Source organism: Sinocyclocheilus rhinocerous, unplaced genomic scaffold, assembly GCF_001515625.1.
Source record: "Sinocyclocheilus rhinocerous isolate Xijiao unplaced genomic scaffold, SAMN03320098_v1.1 scaffold1556, whole genome shotgun sequence".
In the NCBI taxonomy this organism is placed as follows: domain Eukaryota; kingdom Metazoa; phylum Chordata; class Actinopteri; order Cypriniformes; family Cyprinidae; genus Sinocyclocheilus; species Sinocyclocheilus rhinocerous.
Window position 1 is genome coordinate 50,994 of NW_015645075.1, and position 23,448 is coordinate 74,441.

At 35.8% G+C, this 23,448-nt stretch overlaps 1 long non-coding RNA gene across 1 annotated transcript; it reads left to right on the plus strand.

Moving 5' to 3' along the window:
* The first annotated feature begins 3,998 nt into the window (after window positions 1–3,998).
* LOC107705475 (uncharacterized) lies at window positions 3,999–22,202 on the plus strand. Its single transcript, XR_001636071.1, has 4 exons — window positions 3,999–4,084; window positions 4,408–4,409; window positions 12,088–12,094; window positions 22,192–22,202. It is a non-coding gene; the product is annotated as an uncharacterized LOC107705475 (long non-coding RNA).
* The last annotated feature ends 1,246 nt before the right edge of the window (window positions 22,203–23,448 follow it).

Genomic DNA, 23,448 nt, shown 5'->3' on the forward strand with positions numbered 1-23,448 from the left:
CATTCCTATATTTTTTTTTTTTTTTTGTTTAGTCATTTTAGCGCTTCAACTTATTTTGTTTCAATATTTCTGTTTTTGTTTGTTTTTTATTTTTTTATACTTTTCATGTAATATTTATATTTTATTTTGTGTGTTTATTTTTATATTTCTATTAGTGCTATCAAACGATTAATCGCGTTTAATTGTTTCCAAAATAAAAGTTTTCATAATATGTGTGTGCTGTGTATATTTATTGCGTATATATAAATACACACACATGCATGTATATATTTCAGAAGCATGTATATATTTCATGTTATTTTATATATTAAATATATTTATTTATAATATAAATTATATGAATATAAATATAGACATGTAAATACATGTAAATATTTTCTAAATATATACTTTATGTGTGTGTATTTATATATACATAATAAATACAGAACACACACATATATTATGTAAACAAAATCTTTTATTTTGGATGCGATTAATCACGATTAATCGTTTGACAGCACTAATATATATATATATTGAAAATAATAATATTAATTGGAAGGAATCTAGATCAACATAATGAAAGGAAGAGTCTATACAAAGTACAAAGCGATCTGCACTGAAAAAAATAGTATAGTATTTATTTTTAAATACTTTATATTCAGAAATTACTTCTCATATAATTACAAAGAAATGGCAAATTACATAGTGATTTAACCATGAGACTGTGAAGTAAAAAAGCTGAAATAGAATTTTATTTTTTAAAGATTGTTTTACCAGTTTGTCATTGGTGAAAAAAAAAACATATAAATAATGCTGTTATGTAAAAATTAAATGCATAATAATAATAATAATAATAATAATAATAATAATGTGGATTATAAATTGATATATTAGTAGTAGTATTACTTGTTTTAAGTTTTAGAATGAAAAGGTTTATGAATGTTTAAAAATATAATGCAAGAACAACATTAACAATAGTAAACAAAGCTATTTATATTAAAGTATTTATTTTATTATGTATTAATTACAATTGTAAAACATACTTCAACACTCTTTCTCTTTTATTTTCTTTTATTTATTTTTTTACAGTGTTATTGGTGAAATATATATATTTTTAAGGATTCAAATTTTAGTGTGAAAAAAAAAATTATTATTATTATTATAATTATTATTAGTAGTAGTAGCAGTATTATTATTATTATTATGTGTCACACGCAATAACGTACGAAGATATTAGTCATTCTGCCAGGCGAAGCAGAGACAATGTCTCTGTGTTATTTCAGACATATTTATTGAGACATATTTATTTAAATAAATGCCATTCTTTAAATTAATTGTTTTATAAATTATTATTTTTGTTGGTGGTGCTGGACATCTTTGATGTGTTTTAATTGACTCATCAACTGTCAGACATTTAAAGACATTCACCCATCCACCAACACAAACACATATAAACACTTATTGATTTATTGATCTGCTCTCTTCACCTAGAATGGGCTGCTGTCTTCCCGTTACATCCTTCCTTTCACTGTGCCATTTACTGTCGACAGAGTCTTCTCCTCTTCTTCAAGGTGTCTTTGAGACGGCCTCTGTTAAAACCACCAGATGAGCGGTAAGTCAAGCCAAAATCTGAGCAGTTATGCTTTCATTTCTCCCATAGTAAAGCGTGGACATATGGCCATTGGTTATGGGAGATTGGTACCTGTTCCAAGTCTGCCTGTTAAATGTGAAGAAAGCACGAAGCAGTCAGTTAGCTGACAGACATTGGGTCAATGGTGAGGTTATTTTCAGTAGTTTCATGCAGACAGACCAAAGAGAGCACACATTAACTGCAGACCATCTGAAACATTTTAAACTGATTGACAAAGCGTGTAAAATTCAGTCCCACGCTGTAGACAAGCTAACACTTCAAACACACCTTCAGATTGAGTTTTCAGAGTCTTAAACGTCTTTTTCAGCAAACTCTCATTTGACATTGAGACGATGTAATCATGAGAACTTTACAGCAGTAAAAGTTTTGTCATCGTTTTGAGAATAACAAGCCATGTGATCATTTGTGTCTGTAAATGCAGCAGGAAACAGTGTAAATCTTTCTTTCCGCGCCACACACTACTGTAGAGGATCATTTAGGAAGTGGCGTCTGCTTGGCAACAACGCCAACTCTCTCACGCTAAAGGATGTGCTGAGAGCCATATCCTGTGTCTTTCCTAATCAAAGAAAAGCATTTCACGCTCTCTGTCATTTCCTCTGGTGGAGCTTCTCTCTCTGGACCAGAGTAAATATAACCTGTCTGACAGAAATACACTGCTATCTCAACCGCTGGAGAATTCATGTCTGCTCGTGCGACAAGGATAAATCTAGTCGCGGTGAAATGAATTGTGCAGTTCTGTCCAATGCATCAAATGGCCCTTTTTTAAGATCCTGGGCTTGACAAATGTAATTGTCAAGTGTCTTTTTATACATCAATATTGAACCAAGTTTTCTACATAGCTTTGTCCTTTATGTCAATTTATTTGCTTATTTGGTCCATGCATACTATATCAGAAGCATTAGTTGACCAACAAATTTGCATGATTATATATCATTAAAAATGTTTAATCTAATCAAATTATTATTATTATTATTATTATTACACTATATTATAATAGACAATAATATTTTTTATTTTGCATTAATAAATTATGTTTTCATATTTATATAAATATTTGATATGTTTAATTAAATATTTATACAGTATATATATATATATATATAATTATTTGACCAACAATTTTAGTGCAATATTCCTATAAAATGTAATAAATTACAAGCGGCAGATCTGTAAGTTTGCATTTACACTCCAAGACTTATCTGTTATCACAGATCTATTCTGACATACAGTTTCAGTTTTTTTCCTATCTGTTGCTGTGGTTATCACTGTCAGTTATCACAGATGTGGATTCAATCCACCATTTAAATAAGGTTGTCAATCCAGAAACATTGCAATGTGCAGTTATCACCATTACAAACCCCCGTTATAATCATGAGGAGCCACAGAGGAAGAGAGCTTATTTCTCTCAGCACCACGCAGGAAGTCCCGGCCGCTCTGACGTCAATCAGGGAGGCTCTCCTCACCGATTGGCTGCTTCTTACTCTCCTGAGTGCCCGGGGACGATGCCAGTGGGACAGGAAGTTGGTGTAGGTGGAGTGAAGTTGCCCAAAGCTCACGGGTTCGACACAGAGCTAAAAGCACTCAAGGCCAACAAACGTGCCCATGTGCCTGAGTCCACATCCTCCCTGGAAACGCTACCTTTCTCAGCCACTTCCTCTTTTTTACATGCCATTAATATTTTCAGTGGGAAAAAGTCAAAAAATACTTTCAAATTCCCAACCTTTTGAGAATGTTAGCCATTCATACCCTTTACAATGCCCTATAATGTATTTCACCGGCAAATGTCTGTGAGTTTGCATTGTAACATTTTTACTCACTGCTGTGTTTTTTTCTTTGTTGACAGGTTTGATTTGCTGTCTGCACTGCACTGTCTGCATAGATGTGATGCTTTGTGGACAAGAGCATCTGCTTCATGCCTTGAATGTAAATGTAAATTAAACTTACAAAATCAAATCCAAACAAGGCTTTTATGCATACAGACTGACATGCAGGTTTGTGTATTAAGTTTTATTTTTGCAGTAGATAAATACAGATAGCAGATGCTTAAACATTTATTCTTGTGTGTATATTCTTCCGTTTGGCAAAAACCTGCATTAGCATTTGGATTATACAGTATTTGTTGTCATCAAATGCAAGACTCAGAATGCATAAGCAATGGATATAACTGATACGACACATTCCCTGCTTTTAATATCTGAACAATTAATGCAACAGGATACAGCTGATCACTCAGAAAGACCTGTGAGGCAACTGTTCCAATACTTATGCTCACATCAGATAGGAGGGATGAAACTCTAAAAGTGCTGATCTTCTTAGCTGGTAAAACATCCGTGTGTTTCACCCAATAATAAAATGTGACATTCTCTAGTTTTGTCTCATATTCATCTTTTAACCATATTTACTGATTTCTTGACTCCACATCAAACAGAGCAATTTTGTCTTTACTGTGTCGATACTTATGGAGGGCACTGTATATATACACTGCCTTTCTAACGTTTGGGATCAGTAAGGTTTTTAATGATTTTTAAAGAAGTTTCTAATGCTCATCAAGGCTGTATCTATTCGATCATAAATACAGGAAAAAAAAACTGTAATTTTGTGAAATATTATTGCAATTTAAAATAACAGTTTTCTATTTTTATATACTTAAAAAAATAATTTATTCCTGTGAAGCAAAGCTGAATTTCAGTATCATTACTCCAGTCTTCAGTGTCACATCATCCTTCAGAAATCATTCTAATATGCTGATTTATAATCAATTTTGGAAACAGTTGTGCTGCTTAATATTTTTTTTGGAACCTGTGATACTTTTCAGGATTCTTTGAAAAAGTTAAAAAGTACAATGTTTATTCAAAATAGAAATTTTGTGTTACACTATTTACAATATACACTATTATTCAAAGGTTTGGGGTCAGTCTTTTTTTTTTCTTTCTTTCTTTTTTAAGAAATTAATACTTTTATTCAGCAAGGATGTGTTAAATGGATAAAAAAGTATATAATAAAAAGTGTATAAGAATGATTTCTGAAGGATCATGAGACATTGAAGACTGGAGTAATGGCTAATGAAAATTCAGCGCTGCGTCACATAAATAAATTATATTTCAAAGTATATTAGAATAGGAAACGAATATTAGAAATTGCAATAATATTTCACAATGTTACTGTTTTTTCTGTATTTTTTATCAAATAAATACAGCCTTGATGAGCATAAGAGACTCCATTAAAAAATATAAAAAATCATATTGATCCCAAACTTTTGAACAGCAGTGAATATATACAGACAGACAGATAGATAGATAGATAGATAGATAGATAGATAGATAAATATACTTATATGAGAAATAGATATAGATATACAAAAATACATTTTAACATACAAATAGAAAAAGTGTAATAATATATTTTTTACAATATTATTGTAATTTTACAATATTACTGTTTTTATAGAATGCAGCCTTGGTCTTGCAGGCTTCTTTCATAAGCATTAAAAAAATCATACCGACACCAACATTTTGAACAGTAGTGTAAGTGAGTTTGCCAAAAAAACATTTGTTTGAAAGGTAATAGCACGTCTCCTCAACAATCTGTGCACTTTAAAATATTTGCCTGAACTGCAAAGTTCCAAGCTGATGTTTAATACTTAAGAATTAGGAATACGTTTAAATCTCTAACCCTATTGTGTGTATGAGCAATAATAATAAAGATTCTTGCTTTAGCCAAGACTACTAATAATCTATATGTTAATTATGATTTTCATTCAACTAGGCTGGTGCATGTGGCAACAAATGTGAATCCATCTCTTCATACAGAAGCAGAGTTAAAGGTCAGACATTCAGCTGACACTCTGTCACACACACACACACACACACACACATATACTGCCCTGAGTGTGATGCGTCAGGGGTCGCTGGTTCTATTACTAAGGGTACATGAGGGGACGACACTGAGGAGGATGAGGATATGCACCAAAGATGCTTCAATTCCCCTGTCTCTCGCTCTTTTTCTCTCTCTCAGACCCTCAGGCTATGATCACCCTCTCCATCCCCTTCCCATCATTGCCAACACAGCCGTCTACGTCACTGCTCTGTCTGTCTGTGTGTGTGTGTGTGTGTGGTGGGCGAGGGGTTGCAGAGAGGCATGTTGGTCCGTCAGCTCTGCTGGTGTCCCGGGGCTCGCACCAGGTGTTCACACTTGTGCTAATGAAAGGGAAAAGAGCAGGCGAGACAGGGAGAGCAGCCAAACTGAATGAGCTCCGGCTCTGCTTCGGCATTAACATCTCTATTAAACGCTAGCCAACATCTGCTACCGCTGAACAGGCAAACACCGTTCACTTACTCACCCTGCTGTGAGCGATCTGCCGTGTGTTTGTCTCTATCTTGACTGAAAGGCAATCCATTAGTCATTTGTCACTTTTGCCTGGAAGTAAAAGATATGTAAGCAAGTTGAGCCGCTATGCATGGTGGCATTGCCTCTTATGTTATAATGTGTGTACTAAATTTGTTAAAGAACTTTTTGACAACACAGTTCTCTATTCCTTGTGAAAAAAAGAAGTGTGCTTAATTGTATTTAATGTGCACTTGTAGTGTACTGCAAATATTAAAAGTGTACTTCTTCAAAAAAAAAAAACTGTGCTAGCAGATAATATAATATTAATGTAATAAAAGGCCACTTAGATGTACTTAAAAAAGGTACACTTTCATGAGTGTTTATTGACAAGCATTTTAAAAAGTTCACTGACTGATGTACTGCAGCACATGTACTATAATTTAACTGTAGTGTGTTATTCAGTGTTATTTTGAATTATATTTTAAATGTACTAAATTACAACCAGTTGGGTGTTGTCAGGATCATGGGCTGTGTCCGAAATCGCCCCCTATACCCTTAAATAGGGCACTATTTGAGGGAACAGCCATTATTAGCTAGAACCACCAGCTACCCAGACGACGCGCTCTGCTCATTCTATGACGTGAGCTTGAACACCGCGAGCGTCGTCATCCGAAGATGGTCCTCGAGAGGATTTTGCCGCCTTCGTGGAGTGGACTCTGGCGAGAAACGGATCGCCATCCACCACCTGCCCCATGGATGATCTCGCCAGATCCACTCCAGACCCAGTGCCCAGCCCACCATCTCCCCGCGGTGCGAAGCATCAGCCCGAGCCCACCGATGACGGAGAGCCCATCACCGCCGCGATCAACGAGCCAGCGCAATGCCGAGCGACTGAGCGTGGAGCCCTGGATGTGGAGCCCCACCCGTCAGACCAGGGGTGAGAGCCGGCGACAGTGCCCACCGCGAGGGAGCAAGCTGTGGACGGTGAGAGCGGGGAGTGGAGCTCCGCCCACTGCACCGCGGCTGAGGGTGAGCTAATTATACATCTGGAACTGCTGGACTTAGAAGGGGACCTGATAGACTGGGAAACAGATCTGGAGGTCGTGCATTACTATAGTAAGTTACTGTAATTTAATTTTCTTTTCCCTTGAAATAAGTAAAGTAAGGGATTACTCTTAATTTTTCTGTAATTTAATTAGTTACTTCTGATGTAATTGCATTAAATATATAGAATATAGAACAATTCAATAGTGTATTTAACATCAAAATGTAACATCTAATGTTAAAATGTAGTGTATATTTTTAATGTAACCTTCTCCCTTAAAAAAAACGTTGGTCAGTTCAAGAATAATTTCTGCAATTTTATATTTGAAAATATTAAAAGAGCATTTGCGTGTCTATCCTTGTATTGTTCAACTGTATGAGGTTAATGTGGGTTTTAGAAAGTAATTAGTAATAAGTTATGCAATACTTTTTAGAGCGAGTAATTAGTACCATATTGTAATTGCAATGTTGACGATGTAATTAGTAGCTAGTAATGAATTGCTTATTTAGAGCAACTTACCCAATAATGATTGCAATATCATTACAAATGTTTAATTAAAAATATATTTAAATAAATGACATACAAGTTTCATTAGAATTGACATGATATATTATTGTTGTTGTTATATTTGTAAGTACCAAAAATGCTTGTCAGTGCATTCGGTAATATACTATAACAGTAAGACAATAGAAGTAATTATGAAATTGCATTGAAAAATGTACTTAAGTAAAAAAATTAAATAAATAAATAAATTTCAGCTTATTGCATTTCATGTAAATTATAACTATTATACATTTTCAATTATATGTCCGAAAACATCACATTTAGTTTGCACTTAAGTATATTATTCTAAAATATATTATTATTTCTGTTATACTGTACTTTTTTTTTTTTTTTTATTCAATGCCTTATAGGATAGTGTAATCGACTGATTGCACACTTCAAAATCAGATGCAGTGCATCATATGTCTCACAAATATTGAGTTTTTGTAAATCCTGCTCAATTGATTTGTTGCTTTTTGCATACTGTGTTGCAGGAAAGTGTATTCAGATGTAGGATCAGTGCCCTCATTAGGAAGGTCTTCATCACCTAAACAGTTGAGTATGAGTGTGCGAGCGAAAGCGAGTGAAACCGAGAAAGATGAAGGAAGAGTGCATCCCAGACTGGGACTTCATCCATCATTGGAATCAGCATGTGCTGTAATTACTGTGTCAAATAGATGGGAAGATGCCTTTGAGGAGGATGGCGGCTATGTGTGTGTGCGTACGCTTGTGCATCTCCCTCCTGATCATTTTCCTCTCCCGAGTCACTTCCTCCTGCACTGTCATCTGTCATGCCTACATATGCTGTCACCGAGTGCTGGCAGCTCTGGCCAATCCCTCCACTGCAGAAACAGCGGGATTTTATGCGTGCTGAAGGTTATATATCACATCAGTCGATGAGAAGGCTATACATTAGGGAAGACTGATGCGATTAGGTAGAGACAGCTATTCCACAACACAGCTGTAACCTTTTATCAGCACAAAATATTGTCAGTGCTCACAGCGCAGCACTGGCCTTAGATCAGAAGCTGGAAGGTGTTCATTTACGTTAAAGTGTTAGTCGGAGCCATAGCCTAGCAGATAGCAAACACTGAGCCGGTGCAGGACACATGCAATTTGCTTTATTTTGATCTATTTTCCTTAAAATGTTAATTATCACAAAACTAGCATAGCAACATGATAAAATTACATTAGCAACCATCTAGAACACTCTAGCAACAGCACAGCAATGTGATAAATCTACTTTGGTACTACTCAGCAACCACCTAGAACACCAGCATAACAGCATAGCCATACGCTAAAACAACATTGACAACCATCTAAAACACACTAGCAACAGCACAGCAACATGTTAAAACAACATTAGCAACCATCTAGAACACCCTAGCAACAGCATAGCAACATGTTAAAACTAGATTAGCAACCATCTAGAACACCCTAGCAACAGCATAGCAACATGTTAAAACTAGATTAGCAACCATCTAGAGCACCCTAGCGACAGCATAGCAACATGTTAAAACAACATTAGCAACCATCTAGAAAACCCTAGCAACTGCATAGCAATGCACTAAAATTACATTAGCAACCATCTAAAACACACTAGCAACAGCATAGCAACATGTTAAAACTAGATTAGCAACCATCTAGAACACCCTAGCAACATGTTAAAACTAGATTAGCAACCATCTAAAACACCCTAGCAACTGCATAGCAATGCACTAAAACTACATTAGCAACCATCTAAAACACCCTAGCAACATATTAAAACTAGATTAACAACATTCTAGAACACCCTAGCAACAGCATACCAACATATTAAATCTACATTAAATTTGTTTGAACATCCTGAACATCCAATAATCTAGAAAATCCTAGCAACTGCATAGCAATGTGATAAATCTACTTTGGTTACCACTCAGCAACCACCTAGAATACCATCGCAACAGCATAGCAACAAGCTAAAACAATATTTAAAAACCATGTAAGACACCCTAGCAACAGCAGAGCAATGTGGTAAAACTAGATTAGCAACAATTTAACAACAATTTAGAACACCCTAGCAACTGAATAGCAATGCACTAAAACTACATTAGCAACCATCTAATGCACCCTAGCGACAGCATAGCAACATGTAAAAAATAGATTAGCAACCACTTAACAATAATCTAGAAAACATAGCAGCGTAACAACATGTTAACAACATTAGCAACCATCTAGAACACCCTAGTGACAGCATAACAACACGTTAAAACTAGCAAACACTTAACGACAATCTAGAACACCCTATCGGCTGCATAGCAACATGCTAAAACTACATCAGCAACCATCTAGAACACCCAAACAACAGTATAGCAACGTAAAAAAAAAAATTTGATTAGCAACCACTTAACAATAATCTAGAACACCCTAGCAACTGCACAGCAACAAGTTAACAACATTGACAACCATCAAGAACACCCTAGCAACAGCATAGCAACATGATCAAATGACATACATCAATATATAACAAAATTACAATAGCATAGCAACCTGTTAACAACATTAGAAACCATCTAAAACACACCAGCAACAGCACAGCAACATATAAAAACTAGATTAGCAACCACTTAACAATTATCTAGAATACCCTAGCAACCGCATAGCAACATGTTAACAACATTAGCAACCATCTAGAACACCCTAGCAACAGCATAGTAAAATGCTAAAATGACATTACATCAAGCTAGATCACCCTAATGACAGTATAGCAACATGTTAAAACAACATTAGCAACCATCTAAAACACCCTAGTGACAGCATCAACGTGTTAAAACTAACAACCACTTAACAACAATCTAGAACAATCTAGAACACTATAGCAACAGCAAAGCAATTGCGAAAACAACATTAGCAACCATCTAGAAAACCCTAGTGATAGCAGAGCAATGTGTTAAAACTAGATTAGCAACCACTTAATATTCTAGAACGTGTTGAAACTACTTAGCAACCATCTGGAACACCTTAGCAACAGCATAACAATGCACTAATGATTTTTACCCAGAACACCCTAGCAACAGCTTAGCAACACACTTAAATCTATTTGGAGCATCTATATAGTGACTTCCGCAAAACATTTTTCTTTTAAGAAAATGTACAAATCTAGTTTAGACTATTGATGCTAAATATTCTTTACAAATGCTTTTCTCTTTCTCAGATGTTATAATGAATCGTGTGTTTGTTTATGAAAGACCTGATCCGCATTGAGGTAGTTGTGCCGTGTTTGTTGTAAGCGTGTTGAGTGTGTAGCAGCAGTAATGACAGAGCTCATGTGTTGATGGAGTGTATAAAGCAGTGATGTGTGTGAGACGTGTTTCTCCTCCCTCACATGAGCAGAGAGTCTCTGGGCCATATGGCTCAGCTGGAGCTACCAGGAGTGCCCAGGCGAAACCATGAGGTGGAAACGGTTTACTCGCTCGACTGATTCAGCGTGCTATCAAATAACTCCTTCCTCCACCCCCAACTCCGCCGGCCTATACTCGCCTGGACTGTGTTACAGGAAAAACTGGTAAAAGCATTTGACCCGGCGCTGGCCGCTGTATCCTCCATCCGGATGAGACCGTCTCGTAAAAACACAAAGCAGGGTGAGCCGTGGGGAGAGAGGGAGTGCTAGGGTTTGTGTGTTTCATGAGGAAGAAGCTATTAATTGGCTCAATATAATCAAATGTGAGGTATCTAAATGTTTGTGAGGATTAATACATCTTTGGCTGGCTATGAGAGGTGTCAGATGAGGCTAGTTTTAAAGATCATAAGGTTGTGTCCCTGGAGAAATCAGTGATCGGAATGGATAGGCAAGAGAGGAAACAGTTTGGAGTAGCTCTCGTGTATTGCTACACAAATTCATAGACTTTTACTGTATAATGAAGAAGTGTGTGAAATTCAACTTCTGAATATGTACTGTAACAAGACTGTATGCCAGTATTGTGACATACACTACTATTTATAAGTTTGGGGTCTGTAAGATTACCTATTTATTTATTGTTTGTTTGTTTGTTTGTTTGAAAGAATGCTTTGAAATAAATTAATACTTTTATTCAGCAAGGATGTATGAAATTGATCAAAAGTGGCAGTAAAGACATTTGTAATGTTACAATTTCAAATAAATGCTGTTATTTTGAAATGCACTAATTGGAATGCAAATAATTTGGCACTATTTTCATTATACTATACTGATTTGAAATGCACTAGTTGTAATCTTGCAAACGGTTTAACATGGGTAGTGCACAAATTGTAAAACCCTTGTGTTTGTTTAGTGCATTTGTAGGCCGAATCAGCTACTGTGACAACATCAAGAGATCCCTTCCCCAATAATAGTTAATCTCATTGATGGGACTGTAAACTGGAAATCAGGTTTCAGTGGTTGTTTTTTGGTACTAGCTGGTCACATCTGGTTATTAGCTAGTTCACCAGCCACAGTGGCTTGTCGGTTGCAAGTCTAACATGGTCTGCTAGCTTGGACCAGCCAATGGCATTCATAGACCAGCTCGAAAAATAGCTCCAGTAATACTGTCTTTGAAATACCTATTTTTTCCCCTCCTAGACAGTTTGTAATCCTCCATACACATACTTTCCCAATCTCGTGCGGTCACATTTTGGTGAGTTACACTAACAGGTTTTGTGCTTTCAGTGCTGTTGCAGCCGCAGGTTTATTAGGAAGTGGCAGCTCTCATGGGCTATTAGGAGTGTGTAACATTCGGTGCCATATGCTAGCTGAGTGTTCAGGAACAGAAACGAGCCGCTGTGTGGCTAAATGTAACGAACATTTTGGCAGTTAATTACCACGGTGACATCTATAACCAAGACTGGACGACAGACGCCAAAGACAAAGAGACGAGACTCGTGAGACCAATAAAGGGAAGGTAAAACGTTCATATAATGTTTGCATTTTGGTTCAAATTTACCATATGTTGTTGCTGCAAATATTTAAATCCATTCCTTCCTAAACTCTTCCCATCTAAATGAATGCCATGTGTGAAGGATTCAACCATTCTGAATTGCATCACAGCGCCAATTCTGCTCAGGTAATTGGTTTGCGTGCTCAGCTTCCGAACCCGAACTATACGCTGATACTTCGCCCAGAAGTACTACAAGAGTGGAATGAAACGCCTTTCTTCCCTTCCTCCATTGCGGATATACAAAGCACACATGTCGTCCAGAGAGCCGGAGGGTTATTTTAAGCAGCCTCTGGCTGAGTGGCGTGCGTCGGGTAATCAGCATGCAGGGAGAGGTAATTTAAAGATGTCTCGTAGCTGACAAGAATTAAATTGTATTTTGATTTTCTCATTAGCCTAATCTCAAGTGGGCCTCGTTATTGTGTAATTTTCAGGCGTTGACACGACATCTTGTTTTGGGAGCTGACAGCCTTATGCTGTCGGGGAAGCGGAGGGGGTATCAAGCTTGAGCTCGGAGGACACTGATTGGTCCCCTCCCCTGGAGTCGATATGAGTGGGGATGTTATATATCGACACCTGGGGCGTGGCTGGGGAGGGGGGACGTGACTGGCATGGGCCTCTCAGATGCATCTTTCAATGTCACTTTGTTTTTGAGATGCCATCACTTTTACAACAGAGTAAATTAGCTTTTCAGGGTCCTGGCGTTTCTCTCTGGGAGGCTGTCGGATCTTCTGTCATTCCACTCGCTCTGACACCGGCTTCATATCCCAGCGCCGCCGGTCCTCCGTGCGTCCGCTGAATCCGATAAGACTGGCGGCCTCTAACGAAGCACGTCCCTCCGTGAACACACACTGACATTTCGAACTTTTCAGATGCGCTTGATCGTTTTCGCCTAACGGTGAAAATCTGGCACATTTCTTAATGGGAAGCCGTGTCGAAGTCCTCCGGGGCCGATCTGTTTGTTTATGCTCTGATATACTGATTGTGTATATATATTGTAGCAAAATAATTTTTTGTTCTTCACTTAGGGATAAAAAGAAGTTTGAAAAAAAAAAACAGTATACTGTTAAAGGGATAGTACACTAAAAAATAAAAATTCTGTCATTATTTACTCACCCTCATGTCGTTCCAAACCCGTAAGACCTTCATTCATCTTTGGGACACAAATTAAGATATTTTTGATAAAATCCGAGAGATTTCTGACACTCCATCAACAGCAATGTAACTGAAATGTTCCCAGGCCCAGAAATGTAGTAAAGGACATCATTTAAATAGTCCATGTGACATCTGTGGTTCAACCATAATGTTACGAAGCTACGAGAATACTTTTTGTGTGCAAAGAAATAATTACTTCATTCAACAATTCTTCTCTGCATCACCGTCCGCCGGCATTATCGAGAGTACCACGACACATGCGCTGCGCCTTGTTTACAAGCAGAGGAATGCACACGTATGCGTCGTGGTACTCTATTGAACGTGTCGAATTCTAACACGAAAGAGAAGAAATTGTTGAATAAAGTCGTTATTTTTGTTTTCTTTGTGCACAAAAAGTATTTTCGTAGCTTTATAACATTAAGGTTGAACCACTGATGTCACATGGACTATTTTATCTATATCTTTACTACCTTTCTGGTCCTGGGAACATTTTAGTTCCGTTTCTGTCTATGGAGGGTCAGAAAGCTCTCGGATTTCATCCAAAAAAATCTGTTTGTGTTCCGCAGATAAATGAAGGACTTACGGGTTTGGAACGGCACTTTAAATGTGAAAAAAACAGCATCAGTGTCATTTTTCAGTTAATTTTCACTCATGTCTGACCTCAACAGACAAAACATAAGAAATTAACTGGAGAGGATTTCCATGTCAAAGAAGGCAGAGCCCCAGAGCACACCTACCTAAAATGGACCAATGGTAATTCAAAGTGTTTTCAATTGTTAGGAAAGTTTGCTTGGAAACTTTTTCGAACTTCTGAAATGAACTCCAAACGACCTTTGTTTTGGCCTGATTTTATTCAAAATTACGTCACACCAGCTTGGTCTTTAATTTTGCTTCAAGTATACCAGGGTTTAACCCTTGTGCTGTGCTGAAAATCCTTTGCCTAATTGGTGTTCCTGATAAAAAATAACAGGCATGTAAATTGCTTTTAAATCTCTCATTATGCTATATTACCACCAAACCTTGGACTCAATCTTTTTGGAAACTTTACTTTACCTGTTCTTTCAACTAGCAAAGGTTTTGTATTTCTTTTTGGAACTGAATGATCATAGGCCTCTAAACACTGTTCAGTCAAAATCTGAGGTGCATAAACTCAGATCAATGAGGCCTATGATCAGTACCAAATATCAGACCTTTGCTATTCCAGTATTTCAATATTTGGTAATAATATAGTATAACAAGAAATGTATAAACAATTTTTTTTACAGGCTGGTCAGTTTTGACCAAGAACTCTACAAGTATAATATTGGGATCCCCAAAAATTATCAAAAATATTATTTTCTGGAAAAAGAAAATCCTTTCTAGGTCAAAATGACCACAACACAATAGGGTTAAGTTGGCTAGTTTGCTTTTCATCTGGATTGTAAGATTTCAGATGTTCCCCTTCTCACAGAATCGCCACTGTAAACTTCTGGTGAGGTCACAGCCTCCTATTAAATGGAAGAAGATAAGAAGGTAACGTCTCAGTCCAGCACTGAAGCTGTTCCCATAAACCACCTAAAAAGAGTAAGAAAGGGTGCATTGCACCCAATTTATCGATACATTTTGAAAAATATTATCTAGACTTTTAGTTCTATTATATAGAACTTTTAGTTTAACATAGGCATTTCTGCTGAAATCTGAGTGTATCTATTGCATAGTTTCACCCAGCATTCTCTCTGATGTGTTTTTATTGGCTGTCACATTTTTGACAGCAGAGATAAATCATCTTCCCTAATATCTTGGATTCTCTCCCTGGTTTTGCTTTCTGTTGCCAGTCTTTAGCAAGCCAAATGTGAACAATGTGACCCCAGCTCAGCTCCCTACACCTGTTGTGCTGAATCCTGTGCTGAGACAGGTATAATGGGCTTCATTTCAAAGCAGAGACACAAGCATTTAAAGGTATCTTAAGCACCAAACACCAAAAGGTAGGCTGGAATGTTATGCTGCTTTTCAAGGTGTTTTGTCCAAAAGTTTGGAGTCAGTGAGATTGTTATTATTCTTTGAAATAAATTATTATTATTATTATTATTATTATTATTATTATTATTATATTTGGTAATAATATAGCATAAGAAATTTATAAGCAATTTTTTTTTATCGGCTCCACATTTTTGACCAAGAACACCACAGGTATAATATGGTGGGATCCCCAAAAAGTACAAGTTTGTAATCAGTAAGATTTTTATTATTTTTTGAAAGAAATTAGTGGCAGTAGTAGTATAAGGATACATTAAATTGATCAAAAGTTACAGTAAAGACATATATAATGTTACAATGATTTATCATAAGTGTTAAAATTTCTATTTCAAATAAATTCTAAAAATATTAAGCAGCACAACCATTTTCATCAATGATAATAATAAGTAATGTTCCTTGAGACCAAATCAATACTGTGAGTGATGGCTGCTGAAAATTCAGCTTTACAATCACAGTAATTAGATCTGTTTAAAAATATATTAAATAGAAAATGTATTTTTAATTGTAATAATATTTCACAGTAATTCTGTTTTTACCGTATTTTTAATCAAATAAATGCAGCCTTGGTGAGCTAAGTAACTTCCAAAAAAAAGTATTCAAATATCCTAACGACCACAAACTTTTGATCAGTAGTGTAGTTTTTTAAATTCTAAAATGTGCCCGTACAGACATTTCACACGTATAAATATTTAACTAATTAAAAGTTTATTGTTTTACCCAGTATTTGTATGTGCAATTTATTACGGTGTTTACCAGAGTAATGCATTGTTTGCTTAGTAATATTCTAAAATAAAACTCTTTTGGAAGTATAAATAATAGTGACTCTTCTATTTACTTCGACTACACTTAGAAAAGAAACTATAGGCCTACTAGAAGGTAAATCTTCATCCAGGACATTTTTTTTTAGAGATTCGAACCTGATGTTTTGATCCTTTATGTGTTTTTCCTGTTTGATTATAATCTGGTACCTTGAAAGTGTATGCTAGTGTATTACATAAGAGCCATGCAGCAAGTCTTTGTCTCATTCACAGGAAACATTGACTTTGAACACTTTACGGTTATTGTGTTGCGGTGACTCTTATAGGCTCTTATAATTCGGAAAGGTACTCTTGAGGTCTATTAGCACCAGTCAGTATTACGTAAAAGCCCGAACCAAACAAAGGCTCATCAATAAAACAATACCACTACATAAACAATGGAAGGGCTTCAGTGCTCAGACGCGACGCTCCATAACCTTGGTTCCCACACCTCAACACCAGGAGCCACAAACGGCGCGTCATCATGCTAGTTGCGCATGGAAGGGTTTTATGTCGGCGAGTCTATCGCATGATGACAGCTTCCTGTTTGAATAAGGGATGTGCTAATTTCCCAGAGTTCCTGCAGCGTCCGTGGTTTTTCACGACACGCACGGACTTCAGCCGGTCGCTCATTTGTCACATTGGCACATCCTGGCCTTTGATTATGGCAGGTATTCACTGGGCTGATTTAGCAGTGGCACACAGGAAAGCCTCGCTGTCTCGTTCTCTTGTACTATCTTTCTTTTACAGTGTCAGAGGCCAGATGACCAGCTCTTTGTTACTATGACAAGTTCAAGCTTCTGAGAAACCCTCCGGTCACACTGGCGCAAGCGATTGAGATGTCTGTTAAAAATAGCGAGGAAAACCTTGGCCTGACGTCTCTGCTGTTGCTTCACAGAGCTTTGTTTTCCTGCTAGCGTTTCATTATTACTGCTGTGTGTCTGTCTGTTGACATCCATTAGCATAAGAATTAGCCTGCATTTAGGAGACAGGACGGAACATCTGTGTTGATGTGAATTAATTGAAATCCTGAATGCTTGCAGCAGTGCTAATTCGCTGCCTTACTAACAGCATATTAAAAAAAAACACTTTTTGCTATTTAGAGATGTCTGTTCTTTTCCGCTAATTAAGAAACAAACAAAGAATGGATGCTGCAGAATTCTTATCGGCTAATTTCCCGCTGCCGCAATGTGTTGCATATTAAGTGCCTTCGTTTACACGCTGTCTTTTGTCATCGGTGCACAACAGCTCGGACGTTTTAGCGCAAGGTCAAAATGTCACCGATCCCATAATTTACTGTAAATGCCAAAGCTGTTCTGTGCCCAAGGTTGGCGTGGCGGCACAATCTCATTTATATGGGGCTTAATGGGCATGTGGGTGTCAACTAACGTGACTTGACTCTTACCTACATGTGCATTAGGCAGCTACTGATCTGTAGCGGCTCTCCGTCGGGGAGCGAGTCTGCTTTACGCCGTGATCTATTGCCACGTTTAACTGCGGTGATCTATTGCACGGAACTGGCAGTTACGGATGAGCCGGCCGAGCTGGAAAAACTCCCTCATTTGTCTCTGTCGCGGACGCTGAAGGAGAGGAGACGCTAATGCAGGCCGACGGCACAGAGAAGGGATATAATTATGTCTCTGTGCCTCCCCAAGTGCTCGCTGGGTACCCAGCCGTATTAGACGTAATAAAGCCGAGCTTTACCGCTCTCCTCTCCAAATCCCTTCAGGAGCCGCGGGAGGCAGCCTGTGCTGTGCGTGCGTTTCCCGGCCCTCTTTGAATAAAATTCGAGGGGTTAGGATTTCCCTTGTAGCTGGCGATTTAACAGCCAAATGAAAATGCTGGCTAAGGGAGAGTGGGCGACACCTTTACTTAAGTGTCCTCTAGTCAAGGAGAAATTAACTAGTTAAACATACATGCCTACTGTTTTAAGTGTTAGGTTGTAAGTGTTTGATGGCTAAACTGTGTTATGCCAAGGTTTGCGTTCAGTAATTGGGGTATACACGGATGCTTTCTGCACATGATCTAGAATTTTATAAAGACAACCAGAAAAACATTTAGCATAAAATGTAAATTTTTGTACATTTTGTAGTAGTATTTTCAAGCGTGCGCGCCTATGGAGAGTCCCCTTAAACCACATATGCAAGAGTGAGTGTATGTTTGTGTGTGTCTGTCCATGTTTATGTGGTTTATGAGGACACAAATTTTGTATAATGACATGGGTATGACATAGGTATTACAATGTGAAGTTGATTTATGAGGACACTTTCAGTGTCCCCTTAATTCAAAAGGCTTATAAATCATACAGAATGTTTTTTATTTTCTTTCTTTTTTTTTTTAATCTAAAAATACAGAAAGTTTCCTGAGAGGGGTAGTTTTAGGTGTATGGTTGGTGAAGGCCGATAGAAAATACAGTTTGTACAGTATAAAAACCATTACGCCTATGGAGAGTCCCCATAAACCATACAAATATGTGTGTGGGGGGGGGGGGTTGTTGTGTATAAGTGTATTAGAATGATTTCTGAATTTCTGATCAAGTAACACTGAAAACTGGAGTAATGATGCTGAAATTTCAGCTTTGCATCTCTTGAATAAATAACACTTTAAAATATAATAAATAAAATTTATAAAAACTTTAATAAAAAAATAAAAACTTTAAAAAGGGTAATAATATTTCACAATATTTACTGTATTTTTGATTAAATAAATGCAGCCTTGATGAGCGTTAGAGACCAATCTTACCGACCCTTAGCTTTTGAATGGTCAAATACAGTAGGTTTTGATCAATTTGCTTTTTTATAAAATAATTTTTATTTTATCTGCCATGATACATTACTTAAATTCAATTGATTTCAAAGAAAGAAAGAAAGAAAGAAAGAAAGAAAGATATACTACCGACAGCTGAATATGGATCTTTTTTTAAGTATGGTAATTTATGTCAAAAATCATGCACTGTTTACCCATTGATGCATATTACTCCACACTCCCCTTTTTTTTTTTTTTTTGCTTAAATGCTTGTCCTTAGCAGAATATGAACTTTCCTTTGAGTTTATTTAGTAGCAAAGCATCTGTCAAGAGCATAAATGCAAATGGTGTGTAAATTTAAAACATAATTACCAGGAAACCGAGGGTTAATATTCCTGGACTAGTCCATTGAGGAATGCCATCATATGGTTTATGCAGGATATGAATCAAAACACAATTCTCCATGGTATGGAGGCTGGGAAACATGCAGGTCTGTAAATCTGTACACAACACAAGTACAAACACAAACACTTTTCCTTACGTTCGACCTGAATGTTTCACTGTAGAGTGCGGTCCAAAACATTTCTATTGCTATCTTTTCAAATGCAGTCTTTTTTTTTTCTTTTTTTTCTTTACAAATGCATAACAATTTGGGTTAGACACTTAATTGAACATTGATTTGAGAATGTCTTAGTATTCGGTGTGTCTCCCTTTTGCTTTAATGACAGCAACACTGGAGCTGACATGAACAAAACCTGAGATTCATGTTCTCCATCATAAGATGATTTAAGAAGCATCTTGAGCTTCAGTGAAAGCAAAAGAGGATTTGAAACTCCTCAAGACAGGGGCTGTAGTTGTCAGTCGGATCAGAGAAACCCCCTTTACAGCCATCACACAACGAGCGTGACATCGCATGCTCCGGGACGCTTTGAAGTGTCAGCTGACCACTTGTAGCACGTCTTAACACTTTGCTTTCTTTCACCCGCTACAGGCTGAGACAGAGATGAAGGGCCTGTTATGTCAATTAACCAAGCCGACCCACATGCGTTTGGCTGCGATTCAAGGTTGCACGGGAGGAGCGCCACTGCTCGAAGGGAAGGCTAGTGTTAGAACGGTGGAGTTATTCATGTCACCAAGTATTTCCCCAACAACTGCTGCAGACCACATGCGATCGCATCGCAGACTGGAAGAGATTATTCCTTCAGTCCTGTAAATGCTTTGATGGATGAAGTCTTCCTGGTTTCACATCTATCTCCCAGGTCTGTGGTCCACTGAAGGTCTTGTGCAAACACAATTGGCTATAACAAACAGGAAGGCCTCGCTGGTTTATGAGGACCAGCTAGAGCATGAACACACATACATATTTCTCTATGCAGTATGTCTTTCAGTCTTTCTTCCTATATGAAAAAATAATAAATGAGATCTCTTTAATATCTCCGTTGTTTCTCTTAGGAATCAATGAGACTAAATGGAAGCATTTTGCTTCTCAGATTTTACTTCTTAGAAAAAAATACAGTAATCAGTAATCTCAAATCTTGCAGATTTGCCAAGAAACCGTCTGTAATCAAAAGTCAGAGATCTCATTATGCACTTTATTTTTTTATCCAATTCTCCAGTGTTATTTTAGTATTGTTCATATACTTTTATAGTAATTATTAAGATCTCATTATGAACTTTATTTTTTTTATCCAATTGTCCAGTGTTATTTTAGTATTGTTCATATACTATTATAGTAATTATTAATATTTTGAATTGGCTTTTAATTTTATATTTGCAATTTGAATTTTTAATTTTAGTAATTATGTTGTGCTTTTGTTATCTTTATTGGTTTATTAGTTTATACATACATTTCTAGTTTTTAGTTATTATTATTATTATTGTTGTTATTGTTATTATTATTATTATTATTATTATTATAGTTTTAAGTTTTGGTAATTTTAGTACTTCAACTTTTTTATTTCAGTTATAGTTGCCAAAGCAGCATTTCTAATTTTCCTTTAAGTTTTTAATTTTATATTTTCAATTTTAATTTTTAATTTTAGTAATTTTGTCATGCTTCGGTTATCTTTATTAGTATTTACATATTTCTATTTTTAAATTTTTATTATTATTATTATTATTATTTAAGTTTTAAGTTTTGATCATTTTAGTATTATTATTATATTATTATTATTATTATTTCAGTTTTAAGTTTTGGTAATTTTAGTACTTCAACTTTTTTATTTCAGTTATAGTTGCCAAAGCAGCATTTCTAATTTTCCTTTAAGTTTTTAATTTTATATTTTCAATTTTAATTTTTAATTTTAGTAATTTTGTCATGCTTCGGTTATCTTTATTAGTATTTACATATTTCTATTTTTAAATTTTTATTATTATTATTATTATTATTTAAGTTTTAAGTTTTGATCATTTTAGTACTTTCATTTATTTATTTCAGTTGTAGTTGCCAAAGCAGCATTTCTAATTTTTCTTTACGTTTTTAATCCAATACTTCATTTTATTTTATTTTAGCTTATCTTATTTTATTTTAGCTTATTTTATTTAGCTCAGATTTCAGTTTCCAAAAATAGTTAATAGATTTAGTTTTAGTTAATAATAATAATAATAATATCACCCAAATTCTCCCAAGACTAAATGATCTGAGCTGCTCTACACTGTCTCATTTCTAATTTTTCTTGAGGAATTTTAGGAGAAACATCTGAGACAAAGTTGAACACTAAATTAAAGGGATAGTTCACCCAAAAATGAAAATGTTGTCATTATTTGAACTATTTAAAGATTATATTTTGCAGAATATTGGGAACCGAACAACACTGGACCCTACTGACTTCGATTGGACAAAAAAAAAACAAAAAAAAAACACATTTCTCAAAATGAAAGAGCAAACTTTGAGCCATGAAGCTTTAAGCAGTGGTATCTCTTTCTGCTCTGTGACGCAGGAACTGTCTAGAGCAGTTAATTTGCAAAAAGAAATATTATGCAAACATACTTTCCAAAAAGTGTCAGACTTGAGCCAAACTCTGATTAAGCTCCAACCGAAACGTTACCTCTACCCCATTCATAACCCTCCACCAGAACCATTTACCTGGAGAGCAGAGCTGACCTGCAATGATAAGGATGAGAAGCATCATCATTAATACAAACCCCTGCGAGAATGAACACACTTACTGATGAAGAGGATCTGGACTGTTCGGCCCATAGGTGTTAAACTTTCACTAATATGTCCAGGATTGTCTCCCCAACAGGAAAATCCTGCCAAACATGGAAATTACATGTCATCTTTTGGAGATTAATTTAAGTGGCCTAAGATACATCTATGTGAAGGGAATATACATCATTATGAGTCATTATAAGAGGCTCTGTCATTATCATTAATCCTACAGTTGATTAGAAACTTAACAGATGCACATAAAGGAGCATTACGATGATGCCATCAGTGCATTAGTGAACTATATATATATATATATATATATATATATATTATCTAACATTTCTCTAAGCATTCATTTTAAGCATTTCAATAAAAATAAATAATTTATTGGTAACATTTTACAGTAAGGTTTCATTTGTTAATATTAGTTCAACTAACAATGAAGAATACTTCTGAAGCATTTATTAATCTTAATGTTAATTTCAACATTTACCAATACATTATAATTTTCAAAAATTGTTATATGTTAATAATATTTAATGAATTTGAGCTAACATGAACTAATGAATAGTTGTGATTTTATTAACTAATGTTAACAGAGATTAATAAATCATGTAACAACTGTATTCCTCATTGTTAGTTAATGCATTGACTAATAAGACCTTATTGTTAAGTGTTACCAATTTGTTCAATATTATTTGCAAGTTCACATGTATTGTCTTATATAAAATCTATAAAATCAGGCATATTGAATGTTTTATTGGACTGTGGAGTATTGATGTGAAATATTTTTCAAATATATACAGTGCAGTTGAAAAGTTTTGGATCTAAATGATGCTGAAAATTCAGCTTTCCTTCACAGGAATAAATTATATTTTAAAGTATAGTAAAACAGAAAACTGTTATTTTAAATTGCAATGTATATATAAATAGTGGAGTCTTATGCTCATCAAGGCTGTATATATATATATATATATATATATTTTTTTTTTTCATTTTCATCTCTCAGAAAAATAAAATAAAAAAGCTGGGCGGTACTTTTTTTTTTTTAAATGTGCTCTTGTGTACCTTATTAATGCCTAAAGAGTACCTACACTGTACATATT